The following is a 22,847-nucleotide window of genomic DNA, read 5'->3' as shown; positions in this document are numbered from 1 at the left end:
TCTGAGTGAATAAATTATTTGTCTGAAAAGTTTCAGCATGCTGTACTCCTGGCAGAAGTTCATCTGGGTGACTGCCACCTTTTCTTTCTTCCATTTTGGGTCCAGGAGTGAGCGAGGGGTGAGTTTTTTCCTGTTTACTGACAGCACATAGATGGCACTTTAGCTGGTCTAAATCAGCACAGCTCTGGTGGATTTCTGCCTGCTGAGGAGCTGTCCCCTTTTCTTCATTACCAATGTCTTAAAATCATTCTAGCTTGATTTTCAGTTAGTTCACCTTGACTTATTGTCCTTCATTATTTTAATATTCATTTATGTTTTTGATCACCTGCTGACTCAATCATTTTTGAGCCCTTGTATTTCATTGCAATAACTAATTTCTAATATTAACAATCTTGGCTTTTCTAATAATTGTTTATTTTCTTTTTTCTCCCTTTCCTTTTGTTGTCCTCATTAATATTCTGTTACAGAATTTTTTTCTGACACTTCAAATTTTTTCATGATGATGATGATTATTAATAATTTACATTTTGCTTACTTAAACTCATATAATTTCTTCCCCTTAAACAGTGAAAATTGCTGTAGGGTCCATTAAAATCCCCCAGCTAATTCCTGGTAGGTTCTGGCAATCTATATGGGTTCTTGTTGCATTTCCTAAGGATAAGTAATCCTTTTTTTTTTTTTGGCTTGGAAGTAGCAACCTACAGGAACTGGTAGAAAACACTTTAAAATTTTGAGCAGGAATTCCAAAAAGAAAAATCATTCTGTTTCCACTGTTCTAGCTGTTTATTGATGTTATTTCTGCTGCTGCTGTTCTCCCTTTAATGGGAACCTTGGCAGCAAACCTGTGATTTCTGCCAGTGTACAGGAAGTGTAGGGCAATATTGTTGGTCAAATCCTGCATCAAAGGTAGTCCCATGTGTAAGATGGATCTTTGCTTTACACAGCAACTCATTTTCTGTGCATGGATGCTCTGAAGAAGAGAAAAAGCTGCTACTTCAAGTTAACATTTGACTGTGAATAATTTACTAACACTGATATTCTTCTAGTTCTGTGAATATTTTATGATAAGCTTTGTGAAGGATCTGTAAATTCAAGCATGAGATCAGCATGAAAAATGGCTTCCATTTAGATTTCCCTGAGTATTCACTATTTTGTAACTGTGCTCTTGCTCATTTGATGCAGTACACATGGCTAGGTATAAATGAAGAACTTGGTTAATTGTTACAGTACAGATTTTATGTGTTGTACTGAAGAAAACAGACATTCTTCCTAATTTTGGCCCAGCCATTTTTAATTGTCCTTTATTTTAATTTATCTGTGGTGAAATGGAAGTGATGTGAGGGAAAAAATCTGAAGTAAAATCTTTTGTCATATTTCACCTGAGAATTTAATTGTGTTGTAACTACAGCATTTAAACAGCTCCAGAACAAAGATCAAATTGTTTTACTTACGAAGTTATCATTCTTGTTTTCCTTTTGCAAGTGCTGATTGTTAGAACTTCAAATGTATCTGCAGCTTATAGATGTCTGATAACACAAAGCACATCACACCTAAAATCTGACTTTGGTGCTTTTATTGGATAGTATTTCTCTCCGAGTCTGATTTCTCATTCTGAAGCTCTTCACTGTAAAGGGGAATCAAAATCAGGTATTGTGTGTTGGTTTGGGACTAAGGAAGTTCAGAGAGGCTCAGGGAAATATGTGCAGAGGTACTCCCTAGCTGTACAAACTGGAGCTCCTGCTGGCGATCACCCACGGGAGCAGCAGTATATACTAATCCTTAGGGCTGGGTACACTGTGCTAATAGAAAAATCAGCCCTGCAAAGTATTTTCAGACTGTTTTCTTTTCTGTTCAGAGCACCTCTGTTGTGAAAGGTTTTGAGAAAATGAACCACTGCTTGAAGTGGAGGGGGAAAAATCAGGTATGGTTTTGATCTCAGCAGGAGCCAGGAGTCAGGAGCTGCTGATTCTGACAGAGGTGCAATCCTGATTTTTGTATGAAATGGGGGCTGTGGGGGTCCCGCCTCATGGTAATAGCTTGTTCTTCTTGCATGTCAGCACTGCTGGAGCTGCAGCAGTCCCCCTCTAGCTCACAAAGGGCGATGTGCCACTCTGAAAAACCAGTCTGTTGTCTGGGGATCTCCTGGCTTCAATTAAGCCTGAAGTCATCTGGGGATGCTGTTTTCCAGCAGCCTGGATCTTGCAACCACCTCTCTCAGTTGACTGGTGGGATCTTCCTCTTCCAGTCAGCAGCCCTGGACTGGGCAGGGCTGGGCAGCCCTGTCTGAACACTGGGGAATGTAGACTGGCTCAATGGCAGCCTGGGTTCTGCAGGGACTAGAGCAAGCAAGATTTCCTCTCTCCCCAGAATTCCCAAGACAGCTTAGAAGCTGCAGAGCCTATTGTGGTTTTGTGAGAGGCAGTAGCTCTGGAGTCAGGCCATTCTGATGTGCTTCTAAAGACCTACAGAGAATAGTGTCTCTTCCCAGGCAGCTGCAGACACTGCAGCTACATCTCTCTCACCTCAGAACTGGCAACTTGCCTGTCTTCCAACTCAGTGAGCGACAGTGCAGCACACCGAGTGCTGGGTACCAGTCCTCCAGAGAGCACGAGCACCTAAGAAGTAATGATGAAAACAGATCTTTCTAATAACCTGAATGCCATTATCAGTTTTCATTTTCAGGGTCTCTGGTGCTGTGTAAAAACCTGAATAATATTTAGACATATTTTAATAGTGTGTAAAAAAAAAAATAAAAAAATACAAGTATGTTAGCGTGTGGCTCTGTGCATGTGAGGGACCAAAATAAAACCTTGAGCAGTGTGCCATGACTTTCTCTTTCTTAGTTTTGGAGAAAGGATGTATATTAGGGGAGTTTTGGGTAGTAAAATATTGATTCTCATAAGCCAGAAAAGCTTTCTTATTAGGACAGGCTGCTCTGCAGTGGAAGTTGCAACCAATAGTTTTCAAATATCTTTGTGGCATCTCCATGATGTCTGAAGATTTATTAAAAAGCTTCTCCTTGGTCAGGCAAGAGGTTTAGTGTGATCTTTCCAAAATCCTGGGGAAATGCAAATAAATCCACAAATTCAGATTTGCTAGACTTCAAAGTAGTCTTCTTGTACTTCCAGCCCAGAGAGAGTGATTGTAACTTTAAGCAATGTTTGAAAGGACCAAAATGGAAGTACAGAAGTTATTTTGCTTTGCTGATCCAGTGGCGGGAGAGGCTGTTTGAGGGAAGACAAAGCACCAACAGTACTGGAACATCATGAGGGCCAGATACAGTATCTCTATTTGAGTGCCATTTACTCACCTGCAGGAATCCCAATTAACTGGAATTACCACCCCAATTAAGCAGCAGTCCTTGCCATTAAGTATCATTAGGCTTAATTTGGTTCCCTGGGAAATGTCCCGATTAAGCGGATTTCATGATTAAGCACCTGTAATAAATGTTTTAACTTACATGTAAAATTCTTTTATATTTCATAGAATCTGATCACTAGCACCCAAACAGCAACTAGTATGCCAACTACTACTTTTGTAGTTTTATTAATTGGCTCGTATATGTTAACTTCTTATCTTGGCTTTGCAAAGTTTTGGCAAGGAAATCTTTATCTTTTTATGTAGTGATTTGGTAATGCAAACACATCCCTGCATATGTGTCTGACAGCCTGGTTAATATTTTGTCACTATTTCTTAAGAGAGCAGCAAACCTCATGAGAACATCAGTCATACTTTGAGGAAACACCTCATTTTCTATACCTTGCCCAGCTGCCATCTTCAGCTTGATGGAAAAATAATATTTCCCAGCCAGAAACAGGTATAGAAAACATCTGCAGCACCAAAATGTTCAAATGACCATGCATCAAGTCTCATTTTTCCAAAAATAAGTGGTAACAGGTAAGATGTTTCATAGGAAAGATCTCTTGCCTGAATCTATGGTCTAAAATAGGGCCCATGTTGCAAATTCAAAGAGAAAGTAGAGGTGCCCTGGACAGCTGTAAATCAGGAGACACATCACCCCAGCCACAGCATCCCAATGCTTTGTTGGGGTTAATTTACTCTACAGCTCATGAAATAAAGCCCCTCTTGAGGGACTAAACAATATAGTGAGAAATGGAATGGAGAATTGTGGGGTTTAGCACTGTCAATGTGTAGAAACCTAGTACCAGCTGGTGGTCTGAGTGTGGGCTGGTGAGATGGAGTTTACAGACAGAGAAAACAACCAAGGTTGGTCCCTTGCAGCACTGAAAACTCACATGTAATCATGGTCTCAGATTTGCAAGTCTTGTCTTGAAGTGTGTTTGCCAAAGAAACATGGTATAATTGAAAAGCGTTTATTTGTGAATCCCAGAGTATTTTCTTGAAACATCTCTGATTCACTGATTTTATTAATCCAAAACTGGGATTGAACAGTTTCTCACCAGGGATTTTTGTCCCTATGGCCAAGCACAAATTTAATATGAATTTATTGTAAAATTTGTTAAATGGTCACAGAAGCACCTTACTCCTCTAAAAGAAGAGCTGAAATTTACTTTTTTTGCTGAATTTAAATTTACTCATCAGATAAAAGAGAATATGTATGGGAAAAATCTATTAAAAATAACCAAGGAAGAAGTAAGGAAAAGGAAGTGGTTATTTCTCTAAGATATTAAACTGGAAAGGCATAGACTGGATCAGAATAAGGGACTCCTTTAATCAGCCTTCTTGAATAGGGAAGTATGACCTAGGAATCCTTTTGTGCATGTGAAGATCAAGGGGGTTTAATCACAAAATAGTGATGGGAACACACATTAATTTGTTGGATCAGAAGACACTGAAAAAATGGAAGGGAGTACAAGTACTTCATGACATTATATAAAAAGGGTTTAAACATTGTGAACTTGTGCCATGTACAAGTCCCTTAAATGGGGAAAAAAATGAAAAGGTCTTGTAGAGAAGGGAAACATTTCTACATACAGTTCTAAATATATGCCAATATGCTTTGGGTCCCTCAAAGGCTAAGGAAAATATACCAAGAAGAATGGAAACTGTTCTAAATAGGTTTCAAATCTCAGGGGTGTGTTTCTCTCTCTTTCCCTCTCCTGCTTCTCACCCTCTTTCTGCCCCCCCTCTCTCTTTCTCTTATTCTGGCTCTCTAGCTCCTCTCTTTCCCCCACCATACAGGTACTCAGCAGCAGAAATAACATGAGAAATTTTTGCAGTTTCATTTAGGTGAATCCTGCAATTGCACTGGTCAGAGAAAAAATATTCAGATTATAAATTGCTTAATGTAGGTTTTTCTTTTGATGTGTGTATGACTCCCATAAATGTTAATGCTAGGTTTGGGCTTCAAAAGGAGACTATGTCCCTTGCTGTACTGTAGAGTTAAGATGTAAGAAAATTTAGAAAACTGAAAAAAACATCTGCCTTGGCACTCCTGCTATTTATTTGGTTTTGGACTACAAAGAAACAAGATAATTAAATCTCTCTACATTTTCTAGTTTTCCTGCATACTAAAATATCTGTTTATTGATATCAGTTTATCAATTTCTATCAAGTTATCAAATATCATACTAAAACATTAAATTGTTTCTGTGTTTTTCTCCTTGGTTGACTTGATTTCTGTATTCACTTTTTCTTTTCTCTCCAATATTTACATGTAAAATAAAACTTTGCCAACTGAGCCACTCACATTGCCTGTGTGACAATATTGAGAGATGGACCACTGACCAAAAGGCCACCTGACTTTAATCTTCTAGTGCACTGTGTGGCTGGAGCATGCTAATGTAAGACTTGAGAAGAATTCATTGTAAAGATTGGGAAGAGATCTAGGTAATACAAACAGGTGCTTCAATAGCTACAACCTCATCTGTAAATCTGGAAATTATCATCTGCCACAGCTCTGGGTTTCAACCAGGAAAATGTGAGTGCTGTTTTATTAAACCAAAACCTTTAATCTGAAGAGCATGGCCTTCCTCCTAGAGCCTGAGTCACCTACAAATGATGAGCCAAATGGCATGTCAGCCAGAGCTGTGGAAACAGGCTGCTGGTTGGGAGCACATCCACTCACAAGGATGGCAGTCTCCACAGGATGGCCTTTTCTGAGGACCAGAAGATATGAGGAGAGAAGCAGTCTGCTACCTGAGATGATGTGCCCAAAGATAAGACTTTTTTACTCTTCCATAATGTAAATATTAACTGGGGTGTTCTGGCTGTGTTGCCAAAGTACATATTTTAGTGACTGTGTGCTTTCTCCTGCTTGGACACTGGAGAAATGGAGCTGCAAGAGGGCAGTGGACAACTGCACATGAAGATAGATATCATGGAGGGCAGGGTGAGACCAAGGAAATCATGAGGAACATTTCATACAGAGCTACAGGATGTTCTAATATGGGTGGTGATTTTGAGAGCATGATGGAAGTCTCAGCCACTGCAAATATGTTCCATGCAGTCCTGAGTAGAACAATATGGAGCAGAATTCCTCTGATTTTGTAGTTCAAAATGGCAGAGAGATTTTCCACCTGCTTATGTTCCCTGCAAGGGCACCTTTTCTAGACCAGAAACAATTTTGCATGTATTTCCTTCCAAAGAGGACTTGGCTGGCCTTTTCTAAAAAAATTGGTATTTTATGGTGTTTATTGACAGTTGCTTCAAATATATCAGTGAATTTCAAACAGTCTCCGAGACAGTACCTTGGTTTTGACTGCAGATGTGTATTGCTGCTTCCTCCTGCCTGAATCCCTTCAAACACAGTGATATTCTCAGCACAATAAAAAAGCGATGCTTTAGAAATAATTTCCTTAGCTGAGGCCTGTATCTTCTACTGATGTAAGAGGTATTTTTCCCATATGGGGAAAAGCAGAGGCAGGACATTTAACTCAAACATTACTCTTTAAAAAGCAGTGCTGCAAACCTCCATATAATCACTGAAAAGAATCAGGAAAATGTCTTGCATGGAGTAACTTAGTATTAATTAGTAAAACTAAAGTAATTCAGCCAGCATGCTAAGCAATATTATATTATTTCTAATAAGATAACTGATGAAGGATTTCAGATATCCTAGAGAGCACTATTAAACAGAAAATTCTGCAGATTTCTGCCTTCATTTATAAAGTCAAGTGGATTTCTGAGACCTCTGTATGCACATCCTACAAGAATTTGTTGTTAATCAATACTGGGTGAAAAAAAAATTCTCTTGTAAACAGAAGGCTTTGTGATCACAACTAACATGCTAGGGAAGAAGTAGTTTTTCTAACTCTTATGTGCTCTTTATTTCCTATTTTATTTTTATTGGCCTGAACAACATGATTTTAAAATGCTGGTGTGTGTCTTCCCCCCCTTCTGATCATCTGATCTCAGACAATTGTTTGAATCCTGAAAAGGAGGTCCCTTTATTATTATTTTTGTTCTTTCACATGATGAGAAATCCTCCTGAGGAGAGAGCTGGTATCTGTGGAAAGCATCTGACTTCTGAACAGATTGTGGGTTAAAGGAGTCAAAGGAGTCACTGGGACAATACAAATAAGTAGTCATTTATTATATGCAAATATAACAAGTTGACATAAAACCCATGACTTCACTCAACTAGAAAATAATACTATAACTGAGATATGTTTTTGAAGTTGCTGTTTAGCTTCGTATAAGGGGAGAAAATCTCCTGTAGCTCAGATGGGCTTATTTGAAACCAAAGCTTTTGATGTTATAATGTGCAGTCTAAATTCATTAATCCCTCGGTTCAAAAAAAAAAAAAAAAAAAAGTCTCTTAAATGAGTAATAAACATAATAATGAAAATAACTGCCAGGAAGAACATGAGTTACATCACACTTAGTGTTCCAGCTAAAGATGAAAATTAACTTTGGAAACAGGTTACGCTAAATGAATTTAATTTGTGTTTTGATACAGAATGTTTAAACATGTTGTTATTTCTGGCACCAGGGCTGATAGCTATTAAATGAGAACATCTAAGAACATCAAAGGAACTGGACCTTTTATACTCTTCAGCACCCCCTTGGAGATGTTTATCTGGGCTGTTATCTGGATCCCATACAAGCATCGAACAATGTGCCAGTCTCACCAAGTTACTCTCTTTTCCCAAAAGTTCTGACGCATGCATTTCCTGCACAAATGTTCCATATTTTAGAGTTCACTACAAGTGCACAAATAGAAGTAGTTTGTACTAACAGACTTGACTGTAGATACTCAAAGTTTTTCTTCTATAAAGTATTTGAAATAGAAAAGAAAACTTCCTTCTGTTTGACTCAAACTAAGTTTCCAGATGTCAGGGTCAAAGGTTGGAGATAAAAGTATCAGGTTTTGGCCTACTCTAACTAGACTCCAGACCCAAATGTGTGAGATCTTCCCTAGAGGGGGTTCCTTTTGTGCTGGTTCATTTTTCTTCTTTAGCTTCTCCCAGTAAGAGGTCCCGTTCCATGCTGCTGAATTATGATACTTCATCTCAATTGTTAAGACCCTTAAAACTTGTATTTACTGTTTAACACTTGGCTGCAAGTCAAACCTTTTAAATATCTCTTTTTAAAACTTTTCCACTTTTGAAGGCTGTTAATTCTTTTCTTCCTGGGGCTCCGGTGACTGTGTGGGTCCTCTTGGCTGACATTACAAGACTCCTGCTCCAACTATGCCAAGAGTGTGCAGTAAAACAAGAGGCCTTACAATTTACACAGAGCCTCAGTAGATGTATAAAGGCTACAGGATATTAGCCTTGCTCTCCCCTTGGCATGTTCACTGGCTTTTTGGTTTGTTTCTTTCCACCAGCACCTGAAACTCCTTAACTGCTTGAGAGAAAAATCTAAAATTAGTGTACAAATGAAGAGAAGAGCCTGAAAAGTGTTTGAGTCAAATACAAATGTAAATATTAGTGATTAATACAATAAAATGAAGGCTGTGAGGGCTAATTGTAGGAGTTATGGTTCTGGTCTAACCTTGTTCTGGTCACAGGGTGAGTACTTCAGCTAAACCCTGAAGGTTTGCATGTGTGAGGAAAGCACCCATCTGGTCAGAGAGGGGCTGTGGAGCCAAGAGACCCTGGAGGCATTCTTCCTGCACTCTGGCTCTGTGGGGAAAGAAGGTACTGCTTGGTTACGGATCCTGACTTTGCTCATTCTCCTCCTCTGTGTTTCCTTAGGCATCTACATTCCCATGTGGTACACAAATGTGCATACTCCCCATGCCTTCCCCTCAGTGCTGTCCTGTCTCCACTCATGGAAGCATGCCAATTCTTCAGCATTTGGCAAAGAAGGCAGAACACAGTCTGAGAGGTGACCAGCGCTGTGACATTCAGCACATAGTTTGGAGAGACCAGTTTCTTAAAGGTGGCCTCAGAGATGGGATTTCACTCTGTTAAATCACTCCACTGAGCAGCAAACAAAAGAAGATCTTTCGGAGGTACTAGAGGAATAACTAATAAAATAACTAAGGATAATTGAACTGACACTTGCAGACCTAAGGCAAGGAAGTTAAGTTGCATGAAGGAACCTAGAGCCACTGTTTGTACTGGAAGAAAGGTTCACCTCCAAGTGCTAATTTCTACCTTAGTGCAGGAAAGCACTTCAGGATATCACAAAAAGCAGAGGCAGAAAACACCTTTTAGGTTGCCAAGTTTAGTCCCTTGTGAATATTGGGTTTTCCCCATGTGTGCAGTGTGATGCTCTGTACGGTCTGGTTTATACAATTCAGACAATAGGAACTTGACCACTTCCCTAGGATGTAATGTTATGAGCAGTTTGAAAGGCGTTTGCTTTTGCTTCTTCTGTGACAGGGCAATTAGGGAAGTCAAATGCCTGCTATGTTTGGAAGTCCCTCGAGGAATGAGGTAGTAGGAGAGTCTGCAAGTTATGGTGGTGTGGAAAAAAGGCCTCTCTTTGTAAGCTGTCAAGGAGCTCTGTGCATGAGGGCAGTGGCACAGAAAGTCAAATGAACAGCGAAATCAGTGGAGGAAATGGATGCTGACAGAACAAAACATTGAGGGAAACTTCACAAATGGCATATCTAGTCTGAGTTCAGGTCAGTAATCACTAACAAGTTGGTGTAGTTGTAGAAATTGGACTTCCTGTAGATAGGGGACTATCACAGTGGGACTATGATAAAGATGAGCTCAAAGAGACAAGGAAACGCCAGACAGATAGGAATGAGAAAAATTTCCATAGTAAAATCCTGGGGTCAGGATGTGCTGGAGCCTTGCTGGTAGTAAAGCAGCAGTAGTTTTGGGCTGGGGCAGAGAAGAAAGTCTGGGCTGGATGAGACAGAGGAAGAAGGAAGAAGGGTAGACAGTCTCACAGTGAGGCAGAGCAATATTTGATATACTGTGCATGCATTAAGGTTGGTAAACATGATTATTATAAGTAATTATTTTAATGTTGCTAAAGGAGGGAAAAGAAAGTTCCCATCTGTTTTACTCTACTGCAAATGCATGAATTGTTCCTGTGTATTGTATATATATTATCATCATGATAGTAATAATTTTCATGAAGGAGACCACATTGTAGTGATTTTTGCAGCTGCTATTTTATACTTTGCTTCTTTACATACAGGCATTTTTTTTGCTTGAGATGACTTATTTGGTTTGGTTTCAAGTGAAACCACAATAAATTGTTACCCTTGTTCACCTGTGGTCTTTTGGCCAAATTTTATTTGTCTTCAGTTAGTCCAGTTATTCTGACTTATTTTATCTCCTACCCACTCTGAAATAACACAACTTCTTATCAGGTATTTTTGTTTGTCAACGACTTATAGGCCAACCCTTTTGGGCAAAATTCTCCCTTGACCTGCTGAACTCAAATCCAGTGGAAGATCTCTGAAATCAGGAAATTATATGAGGTCCAACAAAAATTCACATGGTTCCCTCCTTTTACTACAGAGGAAACCATTAGTCCACGGGTAAACTCAGGCAGGAATTAGTGAAGTAACCAGAAAGCTCAAGACAGAAACTCAGGAATTAAGGCACAGTCCTTCTTGGCAGTCAGCTGCAGAGCAGTTCAGTGAAGTGCTACCTCTTATGCTTTTTAACAAGTTTAAACTCCCTTTTAAACAAGTTAAGCCATATTTTGTACCTTTCCAGTTAAGAGGTCAAAAATTATGCATGCTTCCAATAGTATTTTAAAAACTAACCTGGAGCTTTTGAAAATGTTAACACTTGATTCTTTCTGAGGCCCATGTGACTTGAAACATTTAAAAATTCAGGTTTGTTTTTTTTTAATTAGATTTCATAAGCTCTGTCTCTTTACATATTTTTCTGTTCTAAGATCTGCTTTCGGTCTGTCACTAATAACACCTAAAAAGAGTTTTATTCTTCTCATGCAGCACTGTTTGAACAGTGGTTTTAAAGAAAGCAGCCTCTGACAGCTACCTGACAATGAAGAGTGAATAGAAGATATAAGAAAAGTCATATTTAGAGTAAAAAAAACCCCTGAATTTATTTGGAATGCAAAAGCAAAGACACACAGCAGGTCAGAGAGAAGCTTAGTTATATGTGTGGAAGGATTTTGCAGGGCAGTTTGACAGGACCATGCCTGTGAGTAGCTGGACCACGGGCAGTGAGAGACAAGGATGAAAACCCATATTGTTTTCTGCAGAATCACTGTTGGTGCTGCTCTGGGAGAGAGAAAAGAGAGTGAAGGAGAAAGCAGAGTGATGTGAGATGAGCACTGGCAAGGAAGCATTTGGATCTGTGAACAAAGAAGCCTCGTGCTGTTTGCTTCCTGCTCTGCTTGCTCTCTGATTGTCAGGGGCTGGAGGTGATTTACTGAGCAGTCTGGACTTTGCATTTGGTATTTTGCAGTTACATTTAAAAAAGCTAGCTTCAGGTGAGGTGTTGTGTTGGGGTTTTTTTCTAGCCTAGTTTGCATATTGTAAAGAAAATATATTATTATTTCCTCTTCTCTCTCTTTCCTTTTCGCCTCCACTGTTTTTAATGGAAGTTGCATCTGTAAAAACTTTATAAGAATTGGGTTAGAGTCGCATCCTGACAACAAAGCAAGCAAAATATCTCAGTAATTGATATCAGGAATTTAGTTATTTATTTATTGATATCACTAAATTCCATCTCATACATATATATGATATCCATGCACATGATTAATCTCAAATATACATATGTCTCTGTGTGTGCAAGTGCACAAGTGCTTGTGTTAATAACTGCTTTTATTTTCCTGAAAGTGCCATCAAAGAATTCCAGTTGTAAACTTCCCTGGAGAGCAAAATAATTTTGACCCATCTCAAAATGGGGTAATGACCTTTCCCTTCCTTTCATTCTTTTGTCCCACATTTTTAATGTATCTGTAAAGTACATCAAATATAATCAAATATAGTAGCTATAAGAAAGCCAATGAACACTTTCAAAGAAAAACTGCTGTTTGATCATCTCAAATGGAATGAAGGAGAAACGGACTCAGTAAACTCTTTCTGTAGATTTGTTTTCGTTTTTAAGGCTACTTTTTTTTCAGTTTGTTTTCAAAGGAAAAGAACAGACTGTTCGAGATTTGGAAATAAAACATGAGGTCACCTGAAACAACAAAAGAAAAATCCAACACAAAACCACTCTCAACTTGTCTCCTAAAATGTTTTTCACAAACTGGACAAAATCAATTATATTTGAGAGACCATGATCATTCTGATTGTATGTTTTGATAGTTCTGTAATTGACAAGGAGTGCTCATTTGATTACATTTAAAAAGGTTGTAGAGAGTACATCCAGACCTCTGAAACATATTATTTAAAATAATTTGTCATGTATATCTGGAGTCTGGCTGTAGTTTTGCTGTTCTAACATTGGAATACCTCCATTGAGGTCAGCAAGCTAATTCAAATTTTATATGTTTATTGACTTTCTCATCTGATTTTTGGTGTCTTAGCAATTTGTTGTAACTGTGGAATGACTGTGGAGATGGCCAGAAGGTTGTCACTGACAGCAAATACTGTAATTGATGTACTGTACACAAAGGCATTATTTACCCTATTGTAGACATTGGACTGATTTTATAAAAACCCCTGAAGAGTATGGTCTTTTCAACTCCTTTGCTGCCACCTTCAGTTCTCCCACAGTTATCCTTGTGCTTGGGACAAATAGGAAATACACTGGGCAACAATATGAGCTTAATTAGGGAAGATATGGGCTATTAGGGAAGAAGGTAGATCTACTGGTAGCATTTCCAGGATATAAAATGTGTCAGTGCCATGTCTGTGAAGCAAAATATGAGTTAAATATTGTAATTAGGCTCTACATCTAACAGAAAAAATTGAAAAATAATTGCTCAGATTTTCTGCATAAGCACAGCCTAGAATTGGCCTGCATTCTCCATTATTGACACTGGCTTTGGTTGAACTGTAGGAGCTGAGTGAAGACACACAACTTGAAGTGGCTTAAAATCCTCCAGTGGCTCTGTAAAGAAAAGAAAGCTTTTGTAGCTTCAATTGTTCTGTGACTCTCATCAAATAACTGGTGCTACTTTTGTCTATAAGCTTTTCTTCCTAAACTCCCATAAACTGTGGGTAAGATCAGGGTTCTCTCTACTGAACTTCAGTCAAGACATCCATGAGCTTATCATGTCACCTTGGGAACCTGACAGATATTAATCATTTTTTCAGCTGCTTTAGTCTCCCACCATAACAGGAGTTCCAGGCCCCTTTCTCAGTTTAACAATTCACCAGCTTCCTTGTAGAGTACTGTAAAAAAAATCTTGTGAGTTTTTAAACATTGTCTTAGAAAATTTTGCTGATATTTGCACAGAAATCTTGGTCAGTGAATCACAGAGGTGTTTGCATGTGCTTTGAAAGAGGGTAGGGAGTGGGTGTCTGAGGGAGAGGAATTCAAAGAACCAGCAGCAATTCAGCCTCATCCCCAATATGATGCTACAACCCCCTCACTGCCCAACATGTTGTCAGTAAATGTATCCCCTAAGTGCATGAATAAGTATATACATTTCAGAAAATCAAATTAATTTAAAAGTATTTTTCATAAAAGTCAGATGGAGCCGACACAAGAAATAGACTAGAATTGTATTTGTATCTTTATCTGGATCATAACTATATTTAAAAGTAAATGGAATTAAGCCATTTCCCTCAATAATTTTCCATTCAATGATATAGGGTGAGTATCAATGCATATAAACCTAATGGGCGACTCAAGGCTTGTGTAAATTGGTACTTTCCAGTCAGAGCTTTATAATAATTTTCATAATTTAAATATTTTCCCCTGACACTTAGTAATTTTAAATGTAGCCTTTAACTGAATTTTTAAATTAGTAAGGGTTATACTTTAATTTCATTAATGATGCTGATAGTTTCTGAGTGATCCAATTATATTAATTCTTCTTTAACACTGAGTTATTTACTCTTTATTTCAGTAATTTTCTCTGGATATTATTGTTCTTTAGTAATTTGCAACATCTAACTGATTCTGCTGATACATTAAAGAAGCAAAAAGAAAATTAAATTGCTGCCTATTTCAGTCAAACAAAATGCTCTTACAGATTAGTCTGTAGCTAAAAGAAATGTAAAGGGAAAATTGTTGTGAAAACAAAAAGAAAAAAATCCTTTTTATGATGAGTAAAGTCTACAACTACACATGAAAACAAAGTGCTATAGCTACAGTTTTGCATCTCACAAATGCTGAAATAAATTAATAATGTCTTAAATGTCTAAAATCTTAATGGCTTTTTAAACTCTTTATAAAAAGATCTTGACAGGTTTTATCCTTGTTTACAATTTACCACCAGCTTGAATGTATAAAATAATGGAAAATTTAAAGGAAACATTGTATAAGGAGCTTTTATATTTAAATTTGGGGCAGTTTCAATGAGTCTGTAAATGCAGTTAAAGTTTCAAGCCCCTGTGATTCGTAATGTGTATTCCTTTCAAAAATAAATTATGTAAAACATAATTGTTGTGCAAATCCAGATACTAGATGTCTTTATACATTAGAAAAAAAAAAAAGTGTATTGTAGACAGAAAAATGCTTAACAGCAAAAAATAAAAAAAATATTTATTGTAACTTTACTAATTGAAAGAACAATTTCATAACGTGTGATGCTGCTGTCAGTAACACACACGTTACTAGCAATAGACTGGGCTGAGAATAAGAACCTTCTCTTTGCTGTGGAGAGGGATGGGATGGTTTACATGGGCAAGATTCATAAAGACTGGGTCAAAGAAAAATTAATCCTGTGTATTTTGGGGCAAGTACAGTTTAGTTGCTCAGCTTTGCCAGTCAGGCATCAGGTCTCCCCTGAGATTTGCTTCCCTAAGCATTTCCTCAAGCAGTGGCTTTGTTTGTGTGGCTGCCCCATGGCCGCCTACACATTCACATTTTTACTGCCACCCCTGTTCCACATGAAAACGCAGCTGTTCTGTGACAGAGAGCAGGCAATGACTGCAGTCCAGTGCTGCTGTGGGGTGGAAATACTGGCTTTTGAATGAGCAGTGTTTAAGAACTCTAAGAGTCTGTCTTGTCCTTCACAGTGCAATTGCTCTGATGCTGTTTATAGTGTTGGACTGCAGGCCGATAGGATGCCCAGGATATAGCTGATAATGTCTTAACTTGATCTTATAATGATACAAATATCTGGAAAAATACAGCAGTAAAAGAGTATCCAGGGGTACACTGCTAGCTTGCTGGCTTCTCCACTTGCATAGAGTTTTGAAGTTTGTTAATGATAATAGAAGTGAAAATTACTCCATCTGTTAGGAGAAATGTTTACTCCTCTGTACCAGGAAGCTTGCATCTCTCTGCAGCTTATTGTCAGTTTTACTTTGTCAGTTTTACATCAAGCAGCAGGAAAAAGAAAACATAAAAATCAAAATGAGCTGAAAAATACCTTTCAAGCTGATTTACGGAATAAGATATATTACTGAAAAAAGATCTGCTTCCTTTGATGTTATCTAGCTCACCATACTATGCAGAGTTTATGGATATGAGAAGTAGGTGATTCTTGGAAAAATGCATGTTCTTCAAACAATAACAATTTGAACAGGTTAATTCCAGACCCTCTAAAAGTTAGACTGAATATATTGTATTATAATATTGACAGTAAAACACACACAAAAAAAAAAACAGTCCAGGAAATATCTAAATTTTGTGCTTGGGAATTTAGGCTGATACTGCCACAGAAATTGAGATAATAATTTGCAAAAGAGCTGAGAAAAATGACCTTGAAAAGCAGTTAAGGTCAAAGACCTACATACTTCAGGTTCTGACTACTGCCAGAGGACTCCAGCTAGATGCCTAGTTTTCCTGTAACACAACAAAACTCTTATTTTCAAGGAATCTAGAGCATACAGAAAAACAATCTTCTGCTCCCTTATTGCTTTCCTTTTCACCTGTGGCTTTTTGGTCCATGTGGTTTCTTTTTTTTAAAAAAAATAGCAGAGAGGAGAGTCTAAGTAGCCATCCTTCCTCTAGGATGAGGCTCACCTCTTCCCCTCCTGTTCTGTATCCTGCTAGCCTTCAAAGTGAAGGAGCAGTGTCTCTGAAGTCTTTGTCATTTAGCAGCTGTGGGAATTGAATTCATTTTGCCTGGTGTCATAGACAACCCTTCTCATCCCAGCAGCTACAACCTCCTAATTGTTTGGGTCTGTTCCCACCTCAACATGCCTGAGGAAGGGCAGTTGTCACCATTGCCGAGAAACAGTGTGACCGTAATTCGCTCACCTGAGCTGTGGGATATAAATGCACACCCAGGCTGTGATCTGACTCATTCAGGATCTAGGATTCAGGCTTTTGTCATGCAGTGGCTGAATACTGATTTTGAAGAGAATGGTGACCCTTCAGCCAGAGTGAAATGAGTCTGACTGAGCAGTGGACCAGACACTCAGGGAGCAGCACAACAATTAAGTGACCTGGAGACTGGCCCTGGCCCCTTTCCATTAAAGCACATAAATATAGTTAGGCATATGTAAGTGGATAACCACTTAATTCCTAATTAATCCCAGTAGCTAGGGGGTTTCAGTGGCCACCACTTCAGTGCAGAAAGCAATGTTACTATCCTCCAGCCCCTGAATAAACACAGTGGGACTAAAAGTCACCGTGAGTTTTATTGTTGAAGTCTTTGAGGGAACTTTTAGCAGCTTCTATGTTTGGTGACATTGGCATGTTGAATTTGTTCCACAGTACATCCTATAATCTGTGGATCCTAAATCAATGCACTCACCTGACCAGAGTGAAGGGACAGGTCTTAAGGTGTTTACAGGAAGCCTTCAGACAAAACACATCAGTGCTTACAGGGACTTGGAGGGATTTTCTGAGTTGCACTTCAGAGCTGGGTCTCCACCTCCACACAGCAGTTTAGTTCCATTTAAGAAGCCATGTTCTGCTGACCTGTCTGCTATTCCAGAAAATTCTGGTATCTGTCTGTCCCATATCTGACATCTTTTGCTTCCTTTTCACAGATAAATAGTTGAATATCCATTTAATACTTGATGCCTGAAAAGCTATAGAGATCTTGATGCTGTAGTCTTTGAAGTCTTACTCTTGTCCACTGCTTTTCATTTCAAATGCTTGTCTTGCATGGGGGACACACAGATTGGAGCCAGAAGCAGCAAAATCCTGAAAAAGCTACAACTAAACTGATTGACATTTTCTGTTCCATGGTGACTTTAATCCTCTCCTTTCTGTTCTATTTCATGTGTTAAATCAATCTTGCTAAGCAGTTGATATTCAAAAGTAGATTTAATTAGTACTGATAAAATTAGTTTCACAATTACTGATTTTGGATTTCACACCAACAATGTTTTTGTTGAATCCAAAAATGGATTTGCATCACCACCTTTTGCAGGATAAGACCGTAACATGATGCACTTGTCAGAGCAAGGGATTCTCTCCTGTTTGTGATTTGCTGCATAAAGAATACTAGAGGTCTCACCCATGTCCTTCTTAGCAATATTTTTTTAAAAGAACTTATTATGGGACCTGTTCAATGACTCTATTTTGGAGAAGATTTATAATATGCTTTTTGTAGATTTACACTGTCAGCTGCTAATACAGCATTTCAATATTTCATTGTTTGCAGCTCCTGTATGTTGGGGAAAAACTATTTTATGAATTAAGCAATGTATTCTGACTGATATTTGAAAAAAAATGAAAAGTCTATGTTTTGTTTTTTTTAATTTTTTGAGACATCTCTAGAATCTGAAGTACATTTTGGAGCTTGAGAGGTACCTGAAATGCAATGGGTGTAAGAAGAATTACTGAGTTCTCAGCATTTGTCCTGTCTCAAGTTAGTTTATTATATCTGAAGTTTAGAATTTAAACAATATATTATCATATTTTGATGATTCCCACAGTAGAATATAAATAAAAAGTGCTTAAAAACAAACATTAAATTTTGGCAGATAAGTCCTTCTTAGTTAACACTTCACAGAAATTACTTGTATGTACTTGACAACAGCATACATTTTTCATAAATCTGATTCTTGTGTTCTCAGGGAAAATATAAGGAAAGAACAGCAAAAAGGAATATGACAAAGATGACATCTTGGCAAACTCACCAAACTTATTATCTACAGTAAAAACCAGGAATATCAACCAGGTATGTAACTTTAGGTCATTCTGTGCTATTTTTTCTCTTGATTTTTAGTCTGTGGCTAAATTCGACAATTTCTTTCTTTTAAATACTTGAATAATGTAGTCTGTCCTGTCTTCCCACCGAGACTGTTAAGCTTTTTTTACCTGTAACACAAATGATAGCAGCTGTGTGCCCTGGAAATGAGCCTGGAGGTGTTTCTATTTGACAAAAATACTGGTACTGGTGGTATTGCAATATCCCTCTTCTGCATCATAGTATTGTCTGTTCTTTGTTTTGTGTTATTAAATTCAGGTTGTTTTTGTTCCTGTGTTTAAGACCTCACCACTGGTTTCTCAGTGGATGGTCACTCAGATCCTTTCTTACAATACAGGATGTCCCCGTATGTAATTAGTGCACTCAACATAATTTTGTTTTTCTCTGGCCCTATTTACAAATAAGACATTTCCCCAGTGGCTGTGGTGTACAATGACCTCTGGTACTGTGCTGCTGTCCGAAGGGCATTGAAATCATCAGCAGACACTGTGTCCTCATTCTGCCCAGGGCAAAAGCTGCTGCTCTCAGTAACCTGTGCTCTGCTAAACTGATCACAGAAATATCCTAGAATGCAGGATGTGAGAGAGGGGAACATCCCGTATGTGACCCCTGAAGGAGCCCAGTGACAGGGACAGGGTATCTGAGAGGCTGTGGATCTTGCCGTGTTGTGTTTTGTGCCAGAGCACACAGAACGAAGGGCTCATCACTCAGCAGCCATGAGGAAAGTATCCTTCCTCCTCAGCTGGAGAAGCTCTTTATGTTTGTGCCCTCCTCTTTTAATGATGTCCAGCTGTGGATTCAGGGGGGTTATTATATGAAAGTGTTGGTATTTAACAGCTGTGGTATAAACAGCACTGTGTACCTTGCTTCAGAATGGTCTGAATCTTGTAATGCATATTACACAGACAGCAAGTACTACGCATCAGAAAACAATTTCCACTTATCTGTTGCATTTGGGTAATATCAGTTTTTGCTGAGTTTATACTGTCTGTTGCCTAACTTTTTGTAGCACAAAATTTACGTGTTATGTAGGCACTTCAAAATGTCTCAATTTGTTTTGGTTTTGTTTTACTTAAAAGCCATTTCAGATTGCCCAGGCATATTTTTGTCCCATATCACCAGCAGGACTCTTAAGCTCAGAATATATTATTGTTTTCTTGATGTGTTATGTGTTATCTGACATCTGCTTTCTTTGTCATGCCAAATCCTCCAAGCAAAATTTTGAAAGACCTGAAAGATATTTTTAGTAAACATCTTCTGGCAATAATGCTTAATTTCATCACTACTCTTAAAAATTTTGTCTGCATGATAATTGCTTCTGAGTTTCCATACGGTCTCTCCATTGGCATTTAGGATTTTTTTTTTCCTTTTTACTACACACCTCATGTAGCTGATGCCATAACTTTTAGAAAGATAGTTATAAAAAGGTAATAATCTCTGTGATTTCCATTCCCTTCAGGCCAACCTCCTGAACAGAAGAAAAACTAAATTGTTGATGCATGAGAAAACAAATACAGTGCTTTTATATGTACTGTAGTTTGAGTTTTTCTTTATAGCACTCCCTTAAAACCACTATTGCACAGTTATCCTAATTACATGGTTGCTGTCTGGCCAGCAGAAGAAGAGTTCAACAAAATAAGCTTCAGCAATTCTCTGAAGACTCCATTGGACTTTGGTGTTATTTTCTCCAGTTCTGAGCATAACCTTGGACTGGAAATTATGTGAAAACAAAAATAGAGTCAGTGCTGAATGCTTTGAATTTCCTGCATTAATAAATGTTGCTATATTTGTGCTGAGACTTCATTTTCTACAAGGGCAGCCTGAATTTCTTTCCAGTGTCTCAGTTTTCCCATTCATAAACTGGGTTACACACTGGTTTGAAAACTGTATGTCATGTGTGTGTAAGAGTAATCAAACATCATTTTTCATGCATTTATTTCAGGGTTTAGAGGGTGCCATCTCCTGCCAGCCTTTGCTTGGAAGTTCTTAGCTATGCAAGACTGTGGGAGCTGGTGTTGCTGTTTTGATAGCTCACTTCCTTCTAGCCAAGGGACTGTGTGGATTTGAAGCTCACAGGTGGAGCTCTAGGTCACTGAGGAAGAGGATTCTCTAGTGTCCTCCTCATACCAGGGCAGAGGAATACAGAGCTCTTGACTGGGGTCCCATTTCAGCCCACTGTGATCAGTCCTGTTTCCAGATCCTGGTCTTAAATGAACAGTGAAAATGAACAGATGAGTTCAAAAAGGTAACAACACCTGCTGATTCATTTGCTTGTCTTTCATTTCATCTTCCCAGGAAATCTTGTCGGACCTCAGATGCTGATTTCTTTTTTTTCTTTTTCTATACTATGTTTTTCACATATCACAGACAGGAAAATAACTAAAAACGAATATTGGGGATGAAGCTTTATGATAAGCTGGGGTATAAGCAAGAGACCTGACCCTGTGCTTTAGGAGAACCTGGATATGTGAATATATGAAAGGCAGAGACAAGCATGAGCCAATTCTGCTGTCTCTCAGCTGGGCACACAAGTGTGAGCTCAATACCATGCTGAAATGACTTTGCTCTCAGAGTGTGGGCAGACCCTGCTCTGCTCCAAAGACACAGCAGAGACTTGCTTTGTAGTCTGAGGAGAAGATGAAAATCTATTAATGTAAATTAAACTTTTACGTTTTCCCTTTCAAGCACACAAGAATTCAAAGAACTCCAGAATCCAGACAGTTCTGTTTTCTTCCAGAATATAATTTTTTACTCCTCTCAATTTCTACATCACTTTGTCAAGAAATAACCAGGAAAAACAGAGAAGACAAAAGCAAAAATTTCAGGAGTGATATACTCATGAAAACCATATAGATAAATATAAATAAAGCTGGACTGCCTCACTTGAAGTCAGCTTCTGTGCCAATGGACATAAGAAGCCTCCCTCTCTCCTCAGGGGAACCATGGGCTGCAAAGTGAGAAGGGGCTGTGTGGGTATGTGTGTGCTGGAATCTGAGGCAGTGAGAAAAGAGAGATGCCTTGTTTAATAAACATATGCCAGAAGTGTGAAAGCTGCAGTAATTTGGTTTCTAAGCCCTACCCACATCTCCGATTCACAAATTGTCTCTTTCATATGGATATAGGCTTGACCTTGCAGGCTTTTAGGCTTCAAGTGAGCAGGGTCACTCAGGGCCCAAGCCAGTGCTCAACCTCCCCCACACATACCCCAGTTATATCTTTTTACTATCTCTGCTGGACACCGCACCTTTCTATAATTATAAATGTCTGCTTTCTGTCACTTCAAAGGTTTCCCAGCACTGGGAGTCCTTCTTCAAAGACTTTACATTGCTGAAGAACCTCTGTCATTGACAGGAGGTCCGTCTTTGAAGTTTTTCATGCCATTTATTGATTTCCCCTTTTTAGGATGTTCATATTAGAAAATATTTCACTGTGTTTGAAAATCTGTATATTTTTATGTTGTTGAAGGGTTATCACTTTGAAGAAACAACACTGTTGCAGCAGTGCCTCCATATGAAGAAATCTGATAGTGTATCTGCTGTGTACTTTATGTCCCTTCAAGCTTTCATTTTACAAAACTTCCTCTCTTTGTTTCTCTTCTAATTGTAGATCTCTTTTAAGTACTTAAGTCAGTGGGAAATTGTAGTGCCTATGTGAACAGGCCTAATCTAATGGTCCTTTCCATGTACTAAAGACTTTTCATGTGCTTAATATCCTATTGATTTAGCGATGGAAAAAGTGAAAGTACTAACTTTAGTTTTAATCAATGGAAATAATGTATGTCTATTTAAGCAACAGCTGTTTTGAAATGTTGTTACATTTTTGTTCCCATAAGTCTGAATTTTCTTATGTTTATACATAAAAGTACAAAATTCTACAATTTCAAACAGGAGGATGCTTTGGTTCCTTTCAGGTAACCTTCCTTAACTCTTTGTTAAATTGCTAGAAGGATTTGTGCGCACACCCGCTGTCAGCTCAGTGTTAACTTACCCTCTCAGCATAAACTGCTTGGAGAGCGATGTGAGCAGGCTGGGCACTGCCAAGTTCATGCAAGCTGCTCTGGAAATTCAGCTGAGGCAAATAATGAGCACCTGATTGATGGGTGAGAAGGTCTTCAATGTTTCAGCTCTTTCTAAAGCACTCTCTGATTGTGTTCTAATGGGCAATTTTGGTAGCTCACATTTTTGCACACACAAGTCACATTAATTTTTAGAAGTATCTGACCACTGGGATTTTTTTTTTTTTTTTTTTTTGTGGGAGCAGTTCAGAGGGCTTTTCTGGTTCTTGTTTTTCTTTTGGTTTAT

At 38.4% G+C, this 22,847-nt stretch overlaps 1 protein-coding gene across 3 annotated transcripts in view; it reads left to right on the top strand.

Moving 5' to 3' along the window:
* Positions 1–22,847, top strand: part of LOC111933216 (uncharacterized) — a 211,215-nt gene that overhangs the window by 159,737 nt on the left and 28,631 nt on the right. Inside the window, exons 12-16 of one of the 3 annotated variants that reach the window (XM_086843551.1) lie at positions 9,123–9,382; positions 18,104–18,204; positions 18,413–18,516; positions 20,489–20,791; positions 22,457–22,645. The gene's annotated coding sequence lies outside the window, so the exon portion shown is untranslated. Of the gene's footprint in view, positions 1–9,122; positions 9,383–9,755; positions 9,810–18,103; positions 18,205–18,412; positions 18,517–20,488; positions 20,792–22,456; positions 22,646–22,847 lie in introns of those variants that run through there. The other 2 variants (XM_086843548.1, XM_086843552.1) reach the window with 2 other exon arrangements.

This window comes from Cyanistes caeruleus, chromosome 10 (assembly GCF_971803275.1).
Source record: "Cyanistes caeruleus chromosome 10, bCyaCae1.hap1.1, whole genome shotgun sequence".
NCBI lineage: Eukaryota > Metazoa > Chordata > Aves > Passeriformes > Paridae > Cyanistes > Cyanistes caeruleus.
Note: the sequence above shows the minus strand (reverse complement) of the source record. Positions and strands in the feature narration are given on the sequence as shown.